Raw genomic sequence first — 22,206 nt, forward strand, 5'->3', positions numbered from 1 at the left:
GTTAACAGCTGGAAGTGCCCCCTGGCACCAGCTGGCCTTAGAAGGTAGAGACTGAGGCAAAGAAGGCAGTCAGTCACTCTGATTTCTCTGTATTCTTTGTCATCAGGGCCCACACAGCGCATTCAGCATCCAGCGGACCCGCATCATCCCTAGTTTTCCTTTTGCTAGTCGTGCATTGGGAGAAGCCCTTCTTGTTGTCCTTCACATCCATTGCAAGATTCAATTCCCAACAGGCCTTGGCCTTCCTCGTTGCATCCCTCTGCCCTCTGACAACATTCCTCTAGTCCTCCCAAGACACCTCTCGCTTTTTTGGTATACTTCTTTCTTCTGTTCGAGTTTTGCCAGGAGTTGTTTTCTCAGCCCCTTTGCCTGACTTCTTACTCACAGGTATGCACCAATTTTGAGCTTGGAGGAAGTAATGCTTGAATCTTAACCAATCTCTCTTAGACCCCCTCCTTCCTTCTAGGGACCTAACCCATGGCGTTCTTCAAAGGAGCCCAAAATACACAGAGGTAAAAAGGAAGGCTCTGTGGATCATCTAAAAGGAAGCCGCCCCTTGGGAATGCTGAACGAGCCCAGGTCCCTCCATGTCCCCTTGTGTGCCACAGAGCTGCTGCGGCACCTGAGCACCTCGGTGGCCCTGTGCTGGGCTCCGCCAGTCTGTCAGGCATCTTGATGGCGGGGGAAGCCCAAAGCCAACACTGCAATCCAGAGGAATACTGCCAAGTGCCAAAGAGGGAGGCAAACATAAATCTCGGCCGTTTGAGCAAGCTAGCCCTAAGGAAGCCGTTAGCCAGGAAGGCACTCCCTGCCGGAGGCCAGCACATCTTCCTGCTGGAATGGAAGCCCTTTGCTTCTCCAGGGGAGCACAGCTCCTTCGATCGATATGGTGCTCTTATCTGTGCACCTCCACAGTGGGCCTTGCACCATGTTCAGCCTGGCGTTAGGTAGCTGAAGAGCGAAGGAGCTGGAGATAGCTACTGCCATCCACCTTCTTGACCACCGGCCGAAAACGCCCCCTCCGGGCCCTCAGAGACCTCGGCACCCCCCGCCACACTGCCCCGTCACCACGGCGCAGCAGCCCCAAGGGAGCCAGGGCCTCTCATCGCCTCTCCCTCAGGGCTCAGGGCTGAAGACAGGCCACGTCTTCAGGCCCCAGGAGTGTGGGGCAGGAAAGAAGGGCTCACGCAACACTCAATACTCAGGAGTTCTTTTATTTAATGTTATTTATTGGTCCATGGTGGTTGGCTGGTCTTGGTGCACAGTCTGCAGATGGCTCCTTATACAGCCCCTTCATCGTGATGATCTGAGAAGGGGGTAGGAGAGGGGGAAAAAGGATTGGAGGGAAGGGGGGAACCGGCTGCTGGATGCTGCGCCCATAGGTGTTCTTTGGCCACGCAGTCCCTCAGGTGGATCTTCTGCCGAGGGACTGGTGGCCGGGCGCAGCTGGGTGGCCGTAGGGGGCCCAGGCTCTCCTGGGATGCCTCTGCCATGGTGGTTTTCGGCCGGGCATCCCAGGCGCCAGGGCCGTCATGCAGGATCCACCTCCATAGGCTCCTCATCAGGCAGAGGTGGATCCACCTCCATCTCCTCAGGGCATTCTTCGGGAGCGTCGACTTCCATGCGTTCGTCTACCATCCTCCTTGGCCACCTGCTGTTACCATGTACCACTCTCAAGATCTTATCCAATAATTCTTTTCTTCTGAGTCGCCTCCTTTGAACACCCCTGAGGGCAGCCACCGGTTTCATTTTCCGGAAAAAGGGCACCAACCACCACGCGCTAAACCACCACCACCACAAAGCCAGAGCCTCAGCGAGCTTGGGGCCAGCGCCAGCGCTCCCGCTTTTATAGGGGCAATGGCAGTGTTCTGGGGGTGCGTCACAATGATACGTGACGTGACATCACAGGAACCCACCTCCAGACCACCACTGTTGATGTCACGTCACGTATCATTGTGACGCACCCCCATCCACATCCTGGCTCAGCACTACACTGAGGAGAACAGCAAGAACCAAGAGCAACCTGGACTAGAGGGGGAAGGAAAGAGAAAAGCTGAAAGAGGGAGAAAATGAAGGAAAAAGCTAAAGCAAGGAAAAATGAAGGAAAAAACATAAAAGAGGAAAAAAACATGAAAAAAGGTAAAAGGAGGAGCCAAAGGGAAAACTAAAAGAGAGAGAGAAAGGAAAGAAAAAAAGCTGGAAGGAGGCAAAGAATGAAGGAAAAAATAAGCTAAAGGAGGGAAAAATAATGAAAACAGTTAAAAGGGGTAAAAACAAAGGAAAAAATCTAAAAGGGGAAAAATAAGAAAAAAAGGATAAAATGCATAAAAACAAACGAAAAAGATTAAAGGGGGATAATGAAAGAAGAAAGCTTAAAAAGGAGGAAACAAAAAGATAAAAATGCAAAAAAGAAAAAAGGGGGGGAAAAGAGAAAAACAAATGAGGGGATGGGATGGGATGGGATAGGATAGGCTGGGACAAGATGGGATGGAACAGGCTGGGCTGGGCTGGACCGGGACAGGACATGATGGGACAGGACGGGGTCCCCCCGCAGCCGCCGCCCTCACGCAGCCCGTCCCGTCCCGTCCCGCGGGCAGCGGCGCCCGGGCTCGCGCTGCCCTCGCTGCCCGCGGCACCCGCGCCACGGCCACGGCCACGGCCCTGCCTCCCGCGCCCGCCGCGCGCACGGAAAAGGCCCAGGGCGGCGGGGGACGAGGGGCCGCAGGCAGCGTCCCCAGGAGGGCCGGGACCCGGCCCCAGGACAGGCTCAGGCCAGGTTCACGCTGCGGACGACTCCCAGGAGGGTGTCTGCTCCCGGCAGCGCCAGCGACACGGCTCTGGGATCCCTCCGCAGGGGCTATCGGCTCTCTGGCCAGCCGGGCACCGCTGCCGATTCCAGCGCAGCGAGACCGGCCCTCCCCGCAAGACCTCCCGCTTCCCCGTCTCGGCCTTGGGAGCAGCCCCCAGCGTTTCCGCGCGGGCACAGCTGGTGCCAGGGGGCACTTCCAGCTGTTAACTCCTTCCTTCACAGAATCACAGAATCCTTAAGGCTGGACGGGACCTCCAGGGATCACCTAGTCCAACCCCTGCACACGCAGGGTCACCCAGAGCACGTGGCACAGGGCTGCGTCCAGGCGGCCCTTGGAGATCTCCAGAGACGGAGACTCCACGGCCTCTCCGGGCAGCCTGTTCCCGTGCTCCGTCACCCTCACTGCTAATGTATTAGCTGGTAAAGTGGCTTTCGTGGACGTGTTCATGTTCATTTGCGATTCCCAAGTGCAGAGGACGGAAGCGTGTCCGAAGAGGATGTCCTGTGTGCAGCGGGTGGGAGCGTTTCTGCCGTTGCCGTTGCCCTGGGCTCAGTGCGGGCTCAGGGCCGACCTGCCGGCAGCCCCGGTGGAGCGGAGTGAGCTCGGCCGTGGGGCCACAAAAGTGGCCACCAAAGTAAGTTTGCTCCAGCAGAGAACGGGGCTGACACAGATCCGAGCAGCAGCTCCGTGGTCAACAGGGCTGTTTTCTGAAAAAAGGCAGAAGGAAACATTTGGGGGGAAACATTCCTTTTCTTAGAAGGCATATTTTTTGAGGGAATTTTTGAACTGGGAATGGGAAAAGGGATTTTTTTTTTTTTTTTGGAGGGATGTTGGGAGATAATGATTTTGGGATGGGAGGGAAGTTATTTGGGGGAAGAATTTTGGTGGGGATTTTTTTTCTTTTTCCTGAGAATTGGGTCTAAGAAAAAGCTCCTGATGATTGGCTATATAAAGGCAATATAAATAATATAGGCTATATAGATAATATTTTGAAGCAAAGCTAGTCTTTTAGAGATGATGTTTTCTTTGCCTTTGTTTCGTATTCCCAACATCTAAAGCAGGCTCCCCTTAAGTGCATGTAGCAAAATAATTTTGGATAAATATATAACTCTCCTTAAATATTATTGGTATGTACTAGGCAAATGTCTGAATTTGGGGATTTTTTTTTTCCTTTTGGCATCACTGTTGTCAAAGAGAAGCCAGTAACTGCTGTTCTTCTTGTGGCCCAAATAAAAGCTTTCTCATGGTTCTTTCTTGTAGTAGTAAGGGAGCCTTATGTTCTTGCTGAAACATGTGGAATTGTTGGAATGAGTGTCCAGGCAGTGACATTAAGGAGGAGCCCCAATGTGTGATCTGCTGAAATGAGGGCTGGGGAGCAGCATTGCTCTGGTGAGGAAGTAGACGGTATTTCCAACCTCTGGAGTTAGTGGAAGAAGTTCCCTGTCCTTGTCCTTGAATTACTAAATCCCATGTCTCAAAAATTCTCATGAAGAAAAAGGTAATGAAGACCTTTTGAGTTTGGACATCCTTCAGTGTTCTTTAAGTGTTTCCTTTAGTAGGTCTGGGTATTACTTTGAAAGAAAAAGTAGAAAAAATACCGATGCTTCCTCTTGCAAAGCTGGCACAAGCTGCAACGTTTAAATAGCCATGCTGAGGGTGTTAGTAATCTTAGTGCCTTGAGTCATTTTGTTCTTTCTTTACAGAGCTCCTATAGCCACCAGTAAATTCTGCTGGGAGGATCCGTCAGGGAGATTTCCTCCAGAAGGGATGAGGGCAGACGGCTTTGGGAACGGGAGGAATGCGCCGTTGTGGCCTGCTCAGTGCCAGGACGCAGCTGGGTCCTTCGCTAGCGGCGTTTTCATTTTCGCATGGCCCAGTTTGAGCTGCTGCTGCTGATGCCAAAGGAAGTCGTGCGGGTGGAGCCGCCAGCTCAGCAGGGCCGGTCAAGCAAAGAGCAGGAGAGAGCAGGTGAGAGCCGGGCACGGCTCGGTGGGGGTCAGGCCCCAGCCCGCGGGGAGGAGGTTCTTCCAGGTCTGCAGTGGGCATGGGAGGCAGGGGCTCCCCTTAGAGTGGGCCGAAGAACTGGATGTGTTAATTTTGGAGAATCTCTTGGTGAAAGTCATCTCTCTTTTCCTGTTAAGGTAAGGTGTAAATGGGTGCGTGCTTTGGGAAGAGTTCCTGTTAGTGTATTTGGTGAGGGGGCTTAATTTCCCTGCCTAGCCGAGGCGTCCGGCCTCGGGGAATTCTGTGTGCGTGGGCGAGCTCAGCTCAGCACTTAGTGCCCAGCGTGGCCTGCAGCGGTGCCGGCAGGCTGGAGTTAACGCTCCGCTTCCCGCTACTAAGCTCTTACCTGAAAATAAAGTTTCTCTTTTCCTCTTTTGGCTTGCTTACTTTTGAGCTTGACTTGCTTGTGCGAATGACAAGAAGTTCAGCATCATCTGCTTTCTAGCAATTGTCTTTCTCTGTTACAGGATGCAACCTGGACCAATAAGGAGGCTCTAGGATTTATGGAGGGAGGTCTCTCCAAGTTAAAAGCAGCAGATCCAAGTTTTAATGAGTGTAACCTTCTCTTCTTCAGTTTGATTCTACTGGATGATGCCTTAAAGCCTGGGACTGCTTTCACCTACATGCCATGGCTCATGGTTTGGAGCTGCTTGGCACTGCAGGTTGAGCGCAAGTGCAAAGTTACAGCACAGAGACACCCTAAAAGGGAGGAATAAAAAAAGGAGTATCCCCAGCTGCCTCTGGGTAACAAAGGGAGGACTTTACTTCAAAAAGTGCTTAATAGTGCTGTCCTCCCCCAATACCGACACTGAGGAAAACCATATGCCAGTGATAAACAGCTTTTCAAGCCTCTCTTGGACTCAAGGTCACCAACCCATGTCTTTCCTGAGTCTGCCGCATGCAGAGGGTTTATACGGCTCATCACAGAAAAAGAAACCCATGAGCTCCCGTCACAATGGGATGTTATCGCAAATACCCTGAGCATTAGCTCAGGAGCATAAGCACTCCATAGGAAACTAAATCACTGAAATGAATAAAACAAAACAAAAACAAATTTAAAACCTCCTTTTTTTTCCCCTCAGATATCACTTTCTCATTAAAATTAAGCTAAGTGCAATCCACCAGCCCTGAATATATTTAATCAAAGAGAGTGTAGCTGAAGATGTTTCTGGCACGCTGCATGACATCCCAGAGGTGTGAGTGCAATGCAGGGTACTGATAACCTCTGTCAACTACTGTTCATCCTCTGGCTGAATAGCTGACATCATTTATACGGGCTTGATGCTCATATATAGTACATAAGAGTCGTTTCCATTGTTGCAGCTGAATTATAGATAAACAGTGGAAGGGAATAATAACCTTATAATAATAGAAGATGTGACAAATGTATTGCGGAAAGTCGTTCAGTTACTCTAGCAAGGAGCACAGTTCAAAGCCTGTCTAGAATAGGCTTCTACCTTCTCAATAAATATTCAGAAACTTCTTAAATCTTCAGGAACATAATATTGAACATCTGACATAAAAAATCAGTTCAGATTCCTAAGTGTTTTTAATTACATTTAATCAGAAGAAGATTTCATAATATTTTGTAACAAGCAGGATCTTTGCCAGAAGACACAGAACTCCCTCAGCTAGAGAAGTCATAGGTTGACTGCAAGTCCATGAAATAAACACAAGGCCAATTATGATTCAAGTGTAGTATAAGTTATATTCTATTCAGTGAGGAAGAAATGATTTTCCCAGCAGTGTTACTTGCACTATAATGATTATTGCATGTAAGACAAGTTAAGGAAATGATGGAAAAACAAATTAGATGGGATGCAGATCTGTGGCTTATCTTGATTGCTCACCTTGAAGACACAGTTTGGAAAACATAATATACAGGACCAGGAGCCAGGATATTTGAAGCCTCTACTCTCCTTCCTTCCTCCTGATATTTCGTATTAAAATTTCTCAACAGAAATAAACATTTCCAGCAGGGATAAACACAAGGCAGCACGTCTTGCCATTCTAAGGACGTTTGCTTAATTAAAAGCAATGATAACTTTGGTTTTAATGATCTTCTGGCAAAGATAATTAAGGAGGTATAAATGATATAAGAACTTACCTTTGTCTGATATTCTCATTTTTATATGCAGCTGTTTATGAGTCATACGAGAAAAAAAAAATTGCCAAGGCTCCTTAGTTTTTATTAGGGGACACTTCAGTACTAATGACCAAGTGCTAAGGCAACGCAATAAAACACAAGGCCCCACATTATGGCACAATCTAATGGAAATCAGTAGGAATTCTTCCACCGATTTCCAGCATGCATTGTGTAAACTTTTTACTGCATGCATAAGCCTGAAAAATGGGAACAGAGGTGAACTATGTAATGATAGTCTCTTTATGCAGAGATGGAACTGTCCTGCTCAGAGCATTTAACCAAAAAAGATGAGCTGGCCTCACATGCTTGGACTACATCCACAATCAGCAAATGTTCTGTACATTAAGTGCTGCATGTCTTATCTAGCTGATAGAATCCACTACAAGAGACTTAGTTAACTATGTTTGGTTTTGCTTTGGGCCAGTAAAAATGACAGTCAGCGTTACCACCAAAACTGAAACGTCATTACAAAAGGTTTCACACGGACCCTTCCAGAAGCAGGATTTGAAACACTCATGTGTTTCCAAGATCAGTCTTACTTGGCAAAAGGTCACTTAGGTTTCAGAGATGTGTTGGCCTTGCAAGGAATAAGAGCCTGCACAATTTTTGTAGCTCATTGCTATGTTGAAAAAGTATGCCATTTATTTACAGCCCTTGAGCTGTAGGGTTAGACGTAATGCTTGGTATTTCAGCACTTTTGTTTATTACCTTTTAGCCCTCAACCATTTTTCTTTAAGGTAACATCAATATCTGTTCTTGCAAACAGATCATTCAAATATTAGGCATGATACTGGCTATTCTCTCTCCTTTCTCAGAATAAGGCATGCTTTGCAGCAATGAAAAAAATGAGCATTTGCTCAGAGTTTGACAGTTGTAAAGGATGTTTATCTCCTAGGGCTTTGTTTACTGGATTGCAGTTTTTAAAAGATTATTTTATGCTGCAAAAGTAACGGTCTGCATAACCGCTCTTATTGTACTCTAAGGCAATATTCAAGGCACATATATTGAGTTGCAGAAGAGGAAATAATATGCAATGAAAGTACAGAAAGACCCAACTAACTTTGTGCTTGTGTTTTGACTTTTCACACCTCCTTTATCCCAGGGTAATCCTCTGCATCACACACACGCTCTCTCTGCTCTCCACTTAATTCAGTGAATCTGTGATCATGCGCACTCACAGTAACTACTGGGCCAGGGAGGTCTGGGAGGTGGATATTGAGTGCATCATTTTCCTGCCTGAAAGTCATTCCTTAGATGGAGTCTGCAAGAAGAGACAGCGCTGATGGGAACAAGGTCTTTTTGGGAAGCAAAGCATTTGGAGACACATCCGTGCTGCCTTTCCCTGCAAGACCAGGACACCAGAGTCCATCATTGCCAGGCAAAGGCTGCAACCTGCACATGGACTTGGCCATGACGGATCTTAGGTGCCTTGGGCTTCTCCTTGCAGTGCTGGGCAGTGTTGGTGTTTGGGTGATGACAATGTCAGCACAGCACAGGGGCATCACTGGGCCCAGGGATGTTGCCGGGACGTCTGCATCACACAACATTCCAAGCCCTCGTGTGTCACCAGAGTCAGGGATGTTGCCATGACGTCGGCATCGCATCAGAACCCCTGCCGTGTGGCCCAGGGCTGTTGCTGTGACACCGCTATTGCATCACAATCCCAGGCCCGTTATAAAGGTGGTGCTGGGGTGGCCTTGGCTCACTTTGCCCATTCACGAACGGGCAAAGACTTGACTTTGCGGTCAAGGAGTGAGGCTGCGGGGTAAGAGCCACTCCAGGGTCCCCTCTCCAGCCTCCCTTTGCTCAGTGACCTCCCAAGGGCCCCCAGCTGCTGCCTGCTGCCAGGGAGGGCACATGGAGTGAGTACAGGGTGCCCTTCTCTTCCCAGATATCCTTTCGTCAGCCTTGGGCTGATTTTGTTATTGGATTTATTCTGCTGCGGACGCCAGGCGCGAGGGTGAGCCCAGAGCAGAGGGGCTGGGGCCAGGAGCGGGTGCAGTGGGTGGGAAGGCAGCTGGGCAGGGCTGTGGTGCCGCTGCCCAGCCTGGGGCTGGGCTTGCGGGTCACTGCTGGGGCCACTAACATGAGCTGGGCCGTGTTTTCCTCTGCAAACAGGACTTGGGTGAAGAGCTTGGCGCCGGCCGCACGCGAGGCCCTGTCACCTCGGTGACATGGACTCTCGCGTGCGAGCCGCGTGCCAGCTTGTGGCCCTGAGCCTCGTGCTCCTTGCCATCCTGGGCATCCCCTCGGCCTGCCGCGTCCTGGCGTCTTTTTGGATGGCCATGATGTTCATCCCTGGAGGTGAGCGGCCCTGTCCTGAGCGTAGCCACGGTAGTGGCTCCTGGCCAGCACCCCGGCTGCCGGCGCCCACCCCTCTGCTGGCTGGGGTTGTGCAGGGGCTGCCCCATGGTGCTGACAGCCTCTTGCCTTCTCTCCCACAGTCTCCGTGTTCCCCTTTGAGCTCCCGGAGGAGCCTGCTGGGAGGGGGCTGGAAGGGTAAGTGGAGCCCGGCCCTGCCGGGGCTGCCCTGAGGCGCTGGCTTGGTCCCACGAGCAGGAGCAGGGTGGGCCAGGAGGCCAAGAGTTGGGCTGGGTTCCCTCAGACCCGCCAGCGCCAGGGCCTCCTGCTGGGGACACTGGGCAGCCCCGGGCCCCCTCCTGAGCTGCCTTCTCCCTCCCAGGTGCCCAGGCACGGACGGCGGGGTGACCGGGGAGCCTCATGGTCCTTCCCCACCTCACCGCCGTGTGCAGTTCGGGGCCAGCCAGGTGGTGTTCCTAGGGCCAGGCAAGGAACTCCTTGGCTTCATCCCCAGGGAGCCCCACCTAGATCGGCCCTCAACTGCGGCGCGCAAATCCACCCTGCTGCGCCTCTGGGCACCCATCCTGTTGGTGGAGACCAGCCCATCTGGGTCTCCACCGCAGCCCGAGCCTTCCAGCAGCTCCGGGAGCGAGGAGCCCTCCACTGTCCCAGCGCCGCAGCGCTGGGAAACGGTGGACTCCGGGGACACGGAGGCTCCCTCCCCTCCTGCAGCCGGCTCCGGCTGGCGAGCAGCGCTTCGCTCCCTGCTCTGCCCCGGCTGCTCCTGCGGGGGCTGGCGGGCGCTGGGCAGGGGGCTCCGCCGCCGCGTCGTTGCCCTGAGGAGGAGGAGAGGGCGCAGGGACCGCCGGGCCGCCCATGACACCAGTGGGACGCTGTGAAGCACAGCCCCTGTACAGAGGCTGTGCTGAGCAGCGCCCACCGGCCCGGCGCCCCTGTCCCCCTGGGGTGAACATCTGTGCCCCGCAACAGGGTACCTGAGGCCTTTGTCATATGGAAGAGGTGCAGTCCATCAGTGCCTCTCCCTGGGCCTCCGGGTGCCCTGTCCCCATGGGGCGGTGCACAAAACATCTGTGCACCACAACAGGGTACCTGAGGCCCGTGTCATCTGGGAGAGGCACAGCCCATCAGTGCCTCTCCCTGGGCCTCCGGGTGCCCTGTCCCCTTTTGGGCGGTGCAAAAAACATCTGTGCACCACAACAGGGTACCTGAGGCCCGTGTCATCTGGGAGAGGTGCAGCCCATCAGTGCCTCTCCCTGGGCCTCCTGGTGCCCTGTCCCCTTGGGCGGTGCACAAAACATCTGTGCACCACAACAGGGTACGCAAGGACTGTGTCATCTGGGAGAGGCACAGCCCATCAGTGCCTCTCCCTGGGCCTCCGGGTGCCCTGTCCCCTTTTGGGCGGTGCACAAAACATCTGTGCACCACAACAGGGTACCCGAGGCCCTTGTCATCTGGGAGAGGCGCAGCCCATCAGTGCCTCTCCCTGGGCCTCCTGGTGCCCTGTCCCCTTTTGGGCGGTGCAAAAAACATCTGTGCATGGCGATGGAGAACACGAGGCCCTTGTCATCAGGGAGAGGCACAGGACTCCAGTGCCTCTCCCTGGGCCTCTCCTCTGCCCACAAAACTTCTCACCTTCGCCAGACAGCCAGGCAGGGAGCACCAGCACAGAGCCACAGGAAGCCCCCCTGCTCCTGGCCCTGCCAACAGTGACCCCTCCCTGCACACGGGCTCCCACAACAACGATCCTTGGCCACCTCAGGAAGCGCGGGCGAGACGAGCAGCCAGAAGATGGCCTGAGAAGTGGCCGAACAGCCGAGCTCAGAGTTGAGCTCAGGACACAGAGACCTGGGGGAGGCCCAGAGCTCATGGGGGCCTCCCCAGCTCCTCCTGGCCTTGGTCCTGTTGAAGTTGATGGGGCTGCCAGGCCAGGAGGAGCAGCTGCGGGACACCGGAGAGCTCAGCACGGGGCAGAGACACCGCTAACCAGCCCCGTGCTGAGCCAGGTGTCCCTCTGACCGGGGGTCAGTGCAGTAAATGTGCAATAAACACTTGTGTGCTGTTCCAGGAGTCGAGTGATTCTTCTTCCCCAATCTCACCCTCCCCTTGATCTCAACAGTCGCACAGGCAGGGGACACTGGGATGGAGCGGCAGGAAGGCCCCCTGCTCCTGGCCCTGCTCATGGCAGCAGTGATGCCTCCCTGAGCACTCTGCCCCGCACTGCATGCGCAGATGCTCTGGCTGCGGGACCAGCTCCTGCCAGGCAAGGCACCACCATTGGCAACAGCAGGCCCAGCAGCCTCACCTGCAGCCCCGCAGAAGCCCCAGGGCACCCGGTGGCTCCATGGGCACGCCAGCTCCAGCCTGGGAAGAAGGAGCTCAGGGTAGTGACACGCATCTACAAGGGGAAACCATGCTTACCCACTCTTGAGAGCCCTCCATGATGTCTGGGTAGAGGAGGGGAGGGCAGAGCATGTGGTCTACCTCGTCTTCTGCAACACTTGGGACACTGTCTCCTTTACTTGGCAGAAAGGCAGAGCTAAGGGTTGCACTCGCGGGCACAAAGTTTAGGTGGAGACAAGAGATTTTGTGGGCAGAGGGGAGGCACTGCTGTTCTGCTGGGCTTTATACTAGCAAAGAAAGACAGGCTGGAGATTTGAAGGTGAGATTGCTGAAGGCCAGTCTTGCCAGGGAAGACAGAGGCAAAAAAGGCACTAAGCATCTCATCCCTTCCCAAGTCTTTTGTCACTATCTTCCCTTTCCCATCTAGCAGAGGGCCTGGTATTTCCTAGTCCACTTTTACCCTGGTTCCTTCCAGAGCTGAGCTGAACTTGGAGGCAACCAGATGAGACAGAGGCAAACAGATGAGAATCAGAACAGGAAGCAGCAGCTCCAATCAGATCAATGATGGATGCAGGGGCTTCCACTCTGTGGGTGAGGAGGCAAGTCAGACCTATTCTCCCAGCAGGAGCCTCCCAAAACTCCATCTCCAAGACTGCAAGGCCGGGGCTGCGGTACAGAAAAAAGCATTAGACTGAATGTGCCAAATTAATTGGGAAGCATGCTGTTAGGCAGGCCAATACAAGAAGCATGGCTGTTGGCATCTGCTACAGCAGCAAGCAAAACATAATTATACTGAAAAAGGACTTTCCAAGTGACAGAACTCAATGCCATGAAAGCTCCCGTAGTGATGGGAGCAATACTTTATGAGGAAGATGAAATTTAAGTGTCCCTACAGTCTAGATATACTTTCCTCAGAGTGCCTTATGAAAAAGAGGGAATATCATGTCAAAGACTAAGACTTCTGAGACTTGCAGACTTTTAGAATCTGAAACACACACAAACATATGGAGTTTGCACCAAACATTCAGCACTTCTACGCAACAGAAGCTGAAGCCTAAGCTGTTACTCATGAACGTACAATATCAGAATAAGGTACTTTACAGAAATGCATTCATTCCTTTGTATGACTACAGAGACACTAGTAAAGCACTGCTAAAAAAAAAATAGCAGCTTCCCATCCCTCCAAAGCAAAGGTTAACAAGCTTTCTGTGGAAGGCAGACAGTCTTCAAGGACACACTCGTGTCTCCTTCAAGTACCCCTTGCCTTATTCCCTGTTTTACCTGATAAAAACACCACTTTCAGCTTGGAGAACATTAAACAGATGAATCTACACCTAGAACCAAGGACCAGGTTCTAGGTGTAGATTCATCTTTTTAATGTCCTTCCTTTGGCAGTGACTTGGAAAGCCACATCTCTGGAAGGGTTGCAGGGAGATGGGGGTTCTCTTCTGTCAGATGGTAACCAGGACTCTACTGCAGAGATGAAGAAGAGCATGAAGGGAGGTTGCAGGGATATTCACCAGCTTCATCAGCTGCAGAGCAGGGAGCTAGTCATCTCACAAACTGCTGATGGAGTCAAATGAGATGGGGACTGATGAGTGAGGTGGGGACTGCTGGATCAACACCAGCAGCCTGGACCTCAGTACTTGTTCCCAGTGATCCTGCTGCTCTCCAACAAGGCTCCCAGCTTCGGGAGCTCCTTCCCGAGGTGTCACACAGAAACTGTCACTGCAAAGACCCCTGTAGATCTGGGGCTGTGGCAGTAGCTGCTCAGGGCTGGAGGCTGCTGCAGGAGTCCTGCTGTTAGGTCCGGTTTTCGAATCGACAGAGAAAGAGGCTAACACCATCGATATTTTGTGCTTTTAATAATAGGAGAAAGATAATAAATATTACCAGCTAGCTGGGGTCCGGGCTTTCCCACGCAGGGGTCACACCACGGACCCCGACTGTTTCGGTCGTCCCTCTTTTATACTGTTTTTACCCCAAAAATGTTCCCCCTCCTGTTCTCCTGTTCTGCTTTCATGTCAATGTTATCTATATTTTATTGCTAACTAGGACATCTGGACAGGCAACCCCTCCATGCGGAACCTCCTGACTTGCCATTTCTCAGGAGTTGTCCTTGTAGATAGGCAACCCCTCCATGCAGAGCCATCTGTCATGCCATTTATCAAGAGTCCTTGCATATTGAGACTAAGTATTGACTAGCTTATTAGTACACTCTACATTAACTATTTAATCCCTACATTCCCCCCTTTTTCTTTTGCTAATATCAGAGAATCCTTTCTCGATCCTTCTGAGTTTGTCGCATGAACATTATATGCATAGAATTAACTCGGTTTGTAGCTTTTTCCATTAACCCCATTACACATTTCCACATTATACAGATACACAGTAACAGCAATATCAGAATCACAAATACGCGCAATCCTTCTTTTATCAGTCCTGATATCCATCCAGGTAGTTCCCCAAACAATGACTTTAGCCATCCGTCCATCAGTCCTTCTTCCCGTGTTATGTTCTGAGTGTGTTCCTTGAGCCAGCGCAATTGTTGTTGAACGCATGTCGCAGGCTGTTCCGATCGAGCAGGGGTTGTTCCAATACCTCGGTTGTCGCATTTGCTTGCTTCTCACTCCAACAGGCTAACTTCGAAAGTTCCCTTAATGCATTTCTTGCTGCAGCTCCTGGTACAAAGATAGCTAAGGCGACCCGCGCAGTTACAGATATTAATTGTACATTATCATTACATTACGGTGTTAAACCGAGGGAACGCTTTTGCCTTCTTTGTTCCTGCTTCATAGTTAACAACGGGGCTATCATTGCCAGTTGCCCTAAATAACACGGTCCCCCACAGGCATTCTTAGGTATTCCCTGCCACGCTCTATTCCCACAAATTAAAAACACTCCATCTGGGAAGGCCTTAGCGGTATCATTATTCCATAGTAAATCTGTACTCTTATGTACCTGTCCTGATGGATCCCCCCCATATGCTCCTAAGGGTAATCCCGCACGCAGGGAATCGTTGTTGTAACCCGTCGACTGTCCCATTTGTCCCACAGAATGTCCCGTTTGCATATATGGGACCGCTACCACCTGGGCTGTTTCTCGCTTAGTGGGGAAGGCCTCCACCCACCCCGAGAATGTGTCTACTAATACCAATAAATATCTATACCCATATTTACCTGGTTTTATTTCCGTAAAACCTACTTCCCAATGCCTTCCAGGTTCACCACCCTTTTTCCTTATACCTTCATGTACCTTTCTGACCCTTGATGGTTTCATTTCCTGACATGCTTGACACCCTTCTATTATCTCTCTTAATATTTTCTTCTGATCTTGGAATCTCAACTCGAACTTTTCTATTAACAGTCCCATTTTTCTTTCCCCCAAGTGTGTGGTACTATGCAACTGCTGTGCCATTCTCTGTCCCATCCACTTGGGAATTAACATTCTTCCTCCTGTATCGTAATCTCCTTCTCCAGCACTTTATTCTTCAGTTCCGCTCTTTGAGCCGAAGTGCCGTCTGGTAAACACTGGCTCCAAACTATTTCTCTGTTCTGATTTACCACTGCAGCTCCCGCCCTTCTTTTTCCTTGCTCGACCAAGCTACTTCCATCTGTAAACCACACTTTTCCTCCTTGCATCGGCTCATCCTTCACATCTTCCCGCACTGTCGTAGTCTCAGCTAACACCTCCTGACAAATATGCACAGGTGTTTCATACTCTGGGTTAGGCAAGAGAGTGGCTGGATTCAAAGTCATTGGGGATGTATACATAGTTCTTCCTGGGTTTAAAAGCAAGGCTTGATAATGAGTCAGCCTAGCACTTGTTATCCATCTTTCAGGTGGCTGTTTGAGTAATGCCTCTGCGTAATGAGGAGCCGTTACATACAGCTTTTGCCCAAACGTGAGTTTGTCTGCGTCCTTAACCATTAACGCCATGGCTGCAATAATTCAAAGACATGAGGGCCACCCTGCGGCAACTGGACGCCACTATCCTTTTCCAAGGGTCTTGATTCTGCGTTAACACTCCCTTGGCAACTCCCGCATTTTCGCTCACATATCTGTGTCCGGGAGTGCAAGTGCAGGGGCCTCTAGCAGGGCTAATCTCAGTTCCTCAAAAGATTTTCCCATAGCTTCTGTCCACTGCCAGTCCGGTTTCTCTCGACTCGCCTCATACAGAGGTTTCGCTTTTTCTGCAAACCCAGGTATCCACAAACGGCAGTATCCTACTGTCCCCAAGAATTCTCGAACCTCTCTTGGAGATCTGGGCTCCTGAATCCGAAGAACAGTCTCTTTCATGGCATCAGTTAGCCATCTCCTACCATCTCGTATCTTATATCCCAGATATGTTACTTCAGGACTACATAGCTGAGCTTTCTTAGCACTTACTCGGTATCCTAGTTTATTTAATTCTTGCAACAACTTCCTCGTACCTTCCTCGCACTCCTCTTTCGTTCTTGCTGCTAGCAGCAGATCATCCACATACTGAAGCAATTTCACACTAGGATTCTGTCTGCTGAATTCACTCAAATCTTCCTGCAGTATTTCATTAAATAAAGTCGGCGAATTTTTGAACCCTTGTGGTAATCGGGTCCAAGTTAACTGACCCTTGTACCCGCTCTCGGGATCTTCCCATTCAAAAGCAAACATTTCCTGGCTCTGTTCCGTCAGGGGGATGGTAAAAAATGCATCCTTTAAGTCTAAAACCGTATACCATCCCATATCTGGTGGCATTGTACTTAACAGAGTATATGGATTCGGGACTGTAGGATGCACATCCTCCACTCTTTTGTTAACTTTTCTCAAATCTTGAACTGGCCTGAAATCTCCTCTGGGCTTCTTTACTGGCAGTAGAGGAGTATTCCAAGGAGATTTGCATTTACGCAGAATGCCAGCTTCCAGTAACCTTTTAATGTGCTTCGCTATCCCTTGTCGAGCTTCAGGGGTCATTGGGTACTGTTTAACCCTAATCGGGTGAGCTCCTGGTTTTAATTCCACGACCAGAGGAGTTTTCCCTTTAACCTCTCCTACCCCTGAATTCTCTGCCCATACTTCTGGGAGTTCCCTCATCCATTTTTGAGTTTCTGGTCCAATTTCTTCCTTCCTCTCTTCATCTAACAGTCAGGACCTGTATCGGTTGTCCTTCCCGGTCATTGATCTTTACCCCATCGTCCTCGAAATATATCCTTACCCCCAATTTAGTTAGGAGATCCCGGCCCATTAAGGGTACCGGAGTCTCCGGTATATACAAGAATGAATGCGTGATTTGTCTATTAGCTACATCTACCTTCCTTTCTGATGTCCACCGATATACCTTACTCCCATTTACCCCTCGTACTCGAGCTTTCTTTGTCGATAGTTTCCCTGCTGCTTTATTTATTACTGAGTATTCAGCCCCTGTGTCTACCAGAAATTTTACATGTTTCCCTTCCATTTCTAATTCTACCCAAAACTCGGGGAAGGGTTCTGAGTCCCGGCCCCTTCAGTCACTATCTTCTTTTGCCACCAGTACTCTAGGTGGCCTCCTTTCTCCTTTTTCTGGACACTCATTTTTCCAGTGTCCTTTCTTTTTGCAAATTGCACATTGATCCTTTCCTAACCGTACCCCTGCTCCTCTGGGGGGTGGCGGTCCCCTTCTTTGCCTCTCTGATTTTTCTCCTGCTTCAAAAAATCTCCTAGCCATTTCCCTCTGGTGTTTCCAATCCTCCCTTCTTATTCTCTCCTGTTTTTCTTCTGGAGTCTCCCTGTTGTTGTACACTTTCTCTGCTACCTTTAAAAGATCCTGTAAGGTTTGCTCCCCCAACCTCTCAATCTTTTGTAATTTCCTTCTTATATCCGGGGCAGCTTGATTTACAAATGCCAAGATGACAGCTGCCCGATTCTCCTCCTTCTTAGGATCTAAAGGAGTGAATTGTCTAAACGCCTCTAATATTCTCTCTAAGAAAGCGGCAGGGCTTTCCTCGGCTTCCTGCCTAACAGCATTTACTTTTGCTAAGTTAGTAGGTTTACGCGCCGCCGCCCGCAACCCTGCCATTAACGTTTGCCGGTATGTTCGAAGACGCTCCCTACCTTCAGGTTGTTCAAAATCCCACGGTGGTCTTACCAATGGGAATCCCTCATCGATAAGGTTCTGCTGCCCGGTGGGTCTCCCGTCCTCTCCCGGCACCAACTTCCGCGCCTCGGCCAGGATCCTCTCACGCTCCTCGGTCGTGAACAGCACTTTTAAAAGCTGCTGACAGTCATCCCAGGTAGGGTTATATGTGAACAGGATAGATTCTAATAACTCGATTAACGCCCCCGGCTTCTCGGAGAAGGAGGGGTTTTGACTTTTCCAATTATACAAATCACTAGAAGAGAATGGCCAGTATTGATACGTACGCTGTCCCTGTGGCCCAGTTGCTCCAATTGTCCTAACCGGGAAGGCATGAGTAGTACTTGATACTCCCTCTTCCTCTTCTCTCTGATGAGATCGTGTCCCATACGCGGGACCCCTATCTTCCCTTCTCTCCCTTCCTTGATCATTATTACTCGCCCCCCTCCGTGCCTCGGGCTGAGGCGCGTAAGGAGGGGGGTTATGCCTGCTTTCTTCGTCCAATATTTCTGGATATAAGGTCGAATCTGATAGTACTGCCTTTTTCTCTTCCTTTTTCATTACATAAACATCAGTTTTTCCATCTTTTCTACCCTCTCCTAAAAGAGGTTTCAGCCATGGGGGTGGATACAGAACCAAGTCCTCCCATGTGATTATATATGGAAATTGATCTGGGTGCCCTTCCGACCCAGGTCTCATGATAACCTCTTTTACTCTCCTTATTAATTCTAAATCTGAACTCCCTTCATTCGGCCAGCCTACGTCAAAACTTGGCCATTCACTTTTACAAAATAGCTCCCACCGATGTTTATACACTTCTACAGACAAATTATGTGCCCGACGTTTAACATATCCAAAATGATTTAACGTCAATGACAAAGGAGTAGATTTTCCTTGTCCCATTGTGTCAATTTTGTCACGCAAAACTAAAATCAACACAACTGTCAGTAAACCAGTAAAGGCGATTATTAAAATACCTCGCCCTTCCCAGACCGGTCTCCCCTCGTCAAGGAGAAACGGTATTCCCAACCAACCACCCTTCCTTTTCCTGGGAGTCCGAGGGACGTCTCCCTCGGGCTCCAGCCGACAATCCTTTGGTGCGTCCACCTGGATTACCGTCGGCTCACCACCACACCCTGAGGCCTCCCTTAACTTATTATCTTTCTCCATTTTTTTCTTCTTTCTCGTATTCGAATCCCGGACGAGCCCCCAAATGTTAGGTCCAGTTTTCGAATCGACAGAGAAAGAGGCAAACACCATCGATATTTTGTGCTTTTAATAATAGGAGAAAGATAATAAGTATTACCAGCTAGCTGGGGTCCGGGCTTTCCCACGCAAGGGTCACACCACGGACCCCGACTACTTCGGTCGTCCCTCTTTTATACCGTTTTCACCCCAAAATGTTCCCCCCTCCCGTTTCTCTGTTCTACTTTCATGTTAATGTTATCTGTATTTTATTGCTAACCAGGACATCTGGACAGGCAGCCCCTCCATGCGGAACCTCCTGACTTGCCATTTTTCAGGAGTCGTCCTTGTAGATAGGCAACCCGTCCATGCAGAGCCATCTGCCATGCCATTTATCAAGAGTCCTTGCATTTTGAGACTAAGTATTGACTAGCTTATTAGTACACTCTACATTAACTATTTAATCCCCATTAGTACACTCTACATTAACTATTTAATCCCTACACAGGGATGTGGTGGGTTTGTACATGTGAGGTCACCTCCATGTTGGCACCTGGATTTGGGGTTTAGGCTTTAGGGTTGTGATCACTGGTGCAGAGCCTAGTTGGAGACCTGCAACTATTGGTATGAGGAGTCAGTCAAAACCTGTTCAGTTCATTAATCAGTGACCTGAAGGGGCAGAGTGCACCCTCAGCAAGTTTGCTGAGGATAGAAAAGTGGGAGGAATGGCTGATAGCCCAGAGGTCTGTGCAGGCTTTAGGAGGGACCTGGACAGCCTGGAGAGTTGGGGGCAGAGGAACATCATGAAGTTCAACATGGGCAAGTGCAGGGTCTTGCAGCTAGGGAGGAATAACCCCATGCACCAGGACAGGCTGGGGGTTGACCTGTTGGAGAGCAGCTCCACAAAAAGGGACCTGGGAATCGTGGTTGGCAAAAAATTGAGCATGAGTCATCAGTGTGCCCTTGTGGCCTCTGATAATGGTGGCTGAGGTCTGACGGTACTCAGAGTGCTACCAAAGTACTGCAATGGCAGGAGATGTCTTTGGGTGGCCATTACCTACAGGCTGTGGTGTTTCACTGTGGGTGCAGGAATTGCCCTCCACTGCCCCTTCCCTGGGGGAACACAGTCACATGTTGGGCAGCCTGGCACAGGCAATGCAGAGACCATTGCCTGTCTGCAGTGGTCACTGAGAGATGAACCCTAGATTGAGGCTAACAGATCACCCTGGAATGCTGAGGTCATCCCCTGGATCTCATGGAGTTCACAAGCGGAAGAGCAGGCCCATTTGTGGTTGCACACCCTTGGGCGTATTTTTTGATTCTTGTTTCTAAAGAGAGGCCAGATTCAGGACCATCATAAGGAAGATCCCCTTTTATTATGGAAATGTTATTCTGGAATCCAGCTGTTGCTTAAGGGATCCCAAGGACTGGTCCTGCCTGTTCTTCCAGGGTACGAGGGAAAACAAGCCTCTCTCTACCAGGTTATGAGAGTTCCTGGGCCATATCTGCAGAATAAAGCATGCAAGGACAGCACGGAAATGAGGAGGCCAACTCTAAATAGAGAAAGTCCTGCTGCCTTCTTGGAATGTGTCTTCAGGAAAGATGAACTGCCTTGGGAAGGCTGCCTCTAGACTTTCCTTCAATTCACTCATGTTTAGTTTTGTGTGTTAGAGCTTTGCATGGAACCATGGAAACCTGTGGTGACACTTGGTTGCCATTTCTGTCATATTAGAGAGATTTGAGATCACACTCTAACCATAGCCACGAGAGCTGAGATCTCCTAAACAACACTGGACCCCTGGTCTCGCCCCACCTGCCCTTGTCCCGCCGTGACTCTGTACCCCAGAGGTCCCTTGGTGTCAGTGCTGGAAAAGACGCTGCAGAGGGAAACTCTCCTCCCTGCACTGGGCACATCCGAGGGAGCTCAAAGAAGCGGCTCAGAGAATCCCCCCTCTCTGCTAGTGAAGAGGGCAGCCTGGCTTCCTGCTTTATCATGGTCTATGTTTAAGTGCTAAATGAGAGATTCCTGTGCAGATGTGACAAAAACTAGGTATCTTTATTTTAGTATTTATTAGTTTAAAATGGATGTAAAAGAGAAGTAAAAAAGAAAGAAATGGATAAAATACAGCCTCAATGCCAGATATCCTGGTGAGTGAATGAAACAGTTGTTACCACTGACCTTGTACCCACTGGATGAGTTTCTTCAGTGCCTCCTGGAGCTCCTTGTTCCTCATGCTGTAGATGAGGGGGTTCAGGGCTGGAGGCACCACCAAGTACAGAATGGACACAACCATATCTAGAAGTGGGGTGAGATGGAGGGGGGCTTCAGGTAGGCAAACAATACAGTGATGAGAAACAGGGAGACCACAGACAGGTGCGGGAGGCACATGGAAAAGGCTTTGTGCCGACTCTGCTCGGAGCCGATCCTCAGCACAGCTCTGAAGATCTGCACGTAGGACACCACAATGAAAACAAAACACCCAAAGCCCAAAGAGACAGTAACCCCAATGAGCCCTACTTCCCTGAGGTAGGAGTCTGAGCAGGAGAGCTTGAGGATCTGGGGCATCTCACAGAAGAACTGCTCCACCACGTTGCCTTGGCAGAGTGGCAGGGCAAATGTGTTCCCAGTGTGCATGAGAGCATGGAGGAAACCACTGGCCCAGGCAGCTGCAGCCATTTTGACACAAGCTCTGCTGCCCAGGAGGGTCCCATAATGCAGGGGTCTGCAGATGGCAACGTAGCGGTCGTAGGCCATGACTGTGAGGAGATAAAACTCTCCTCCCAACAAAAAAATGAAGAAAAATACCTGGGCAGCACATTCCGAATAGGAAATGGCCCTGGTGTTCCACAGGGAATTGGCCATGGCTTTGGGAACAGTTGTGGAGATGGAGCCCAGGTCGAGGAGGGAGAGGTTGAGGAGGAAGAAGTACATGGGGGTGTGGAGGTGGTGGTCGCCGGCTACAGCTGTGATGATGAGGCCATTGGCCAGGAGGGCAGCCAGGTAGATGGCCAGGAAGAGCGAGAAGTGCAAGAGCTGCAGCTCCCGCCTGTCTGAAAATGACAAGAGGAGGAACTCACTGAAGGAGCTGCTGTTGGACATTAATCCCTTCGGGGCCCAGGAGTCCTGTCCGAGGAAGGAAAGAAAGCCAAAAGTTAAGGAAGGGTTTTCTGAGCCAAACCATTTCAGTTTCTCAAGGAACTCCCTACATTTCCTCTCTCCCTTATTTCAGCTCCCTTTCTGGTGCTCCACTTTGAACTGGCTGAGTGTGCCAAGTTCAGCAGGGACTCCTGCCCGTAGCTCTGGAGGAG

Source organism: Tinamus guttatus, unplaced genomic scaffold, assembly GCF_059628265.1.
Source record: "Tinamus guttatus ecotype Peru unplaced genomic scaffold, ASM5962826v1 Tinamus_guttatus_pri_ptg000804l, whole genome shotgun sequence".
Lineage (NCBI taxonomy): Eukaryota > Metazoa > Chordata > Aves > Tinamiformes > Tinamidae > Tinamus > Tinamus guttatus.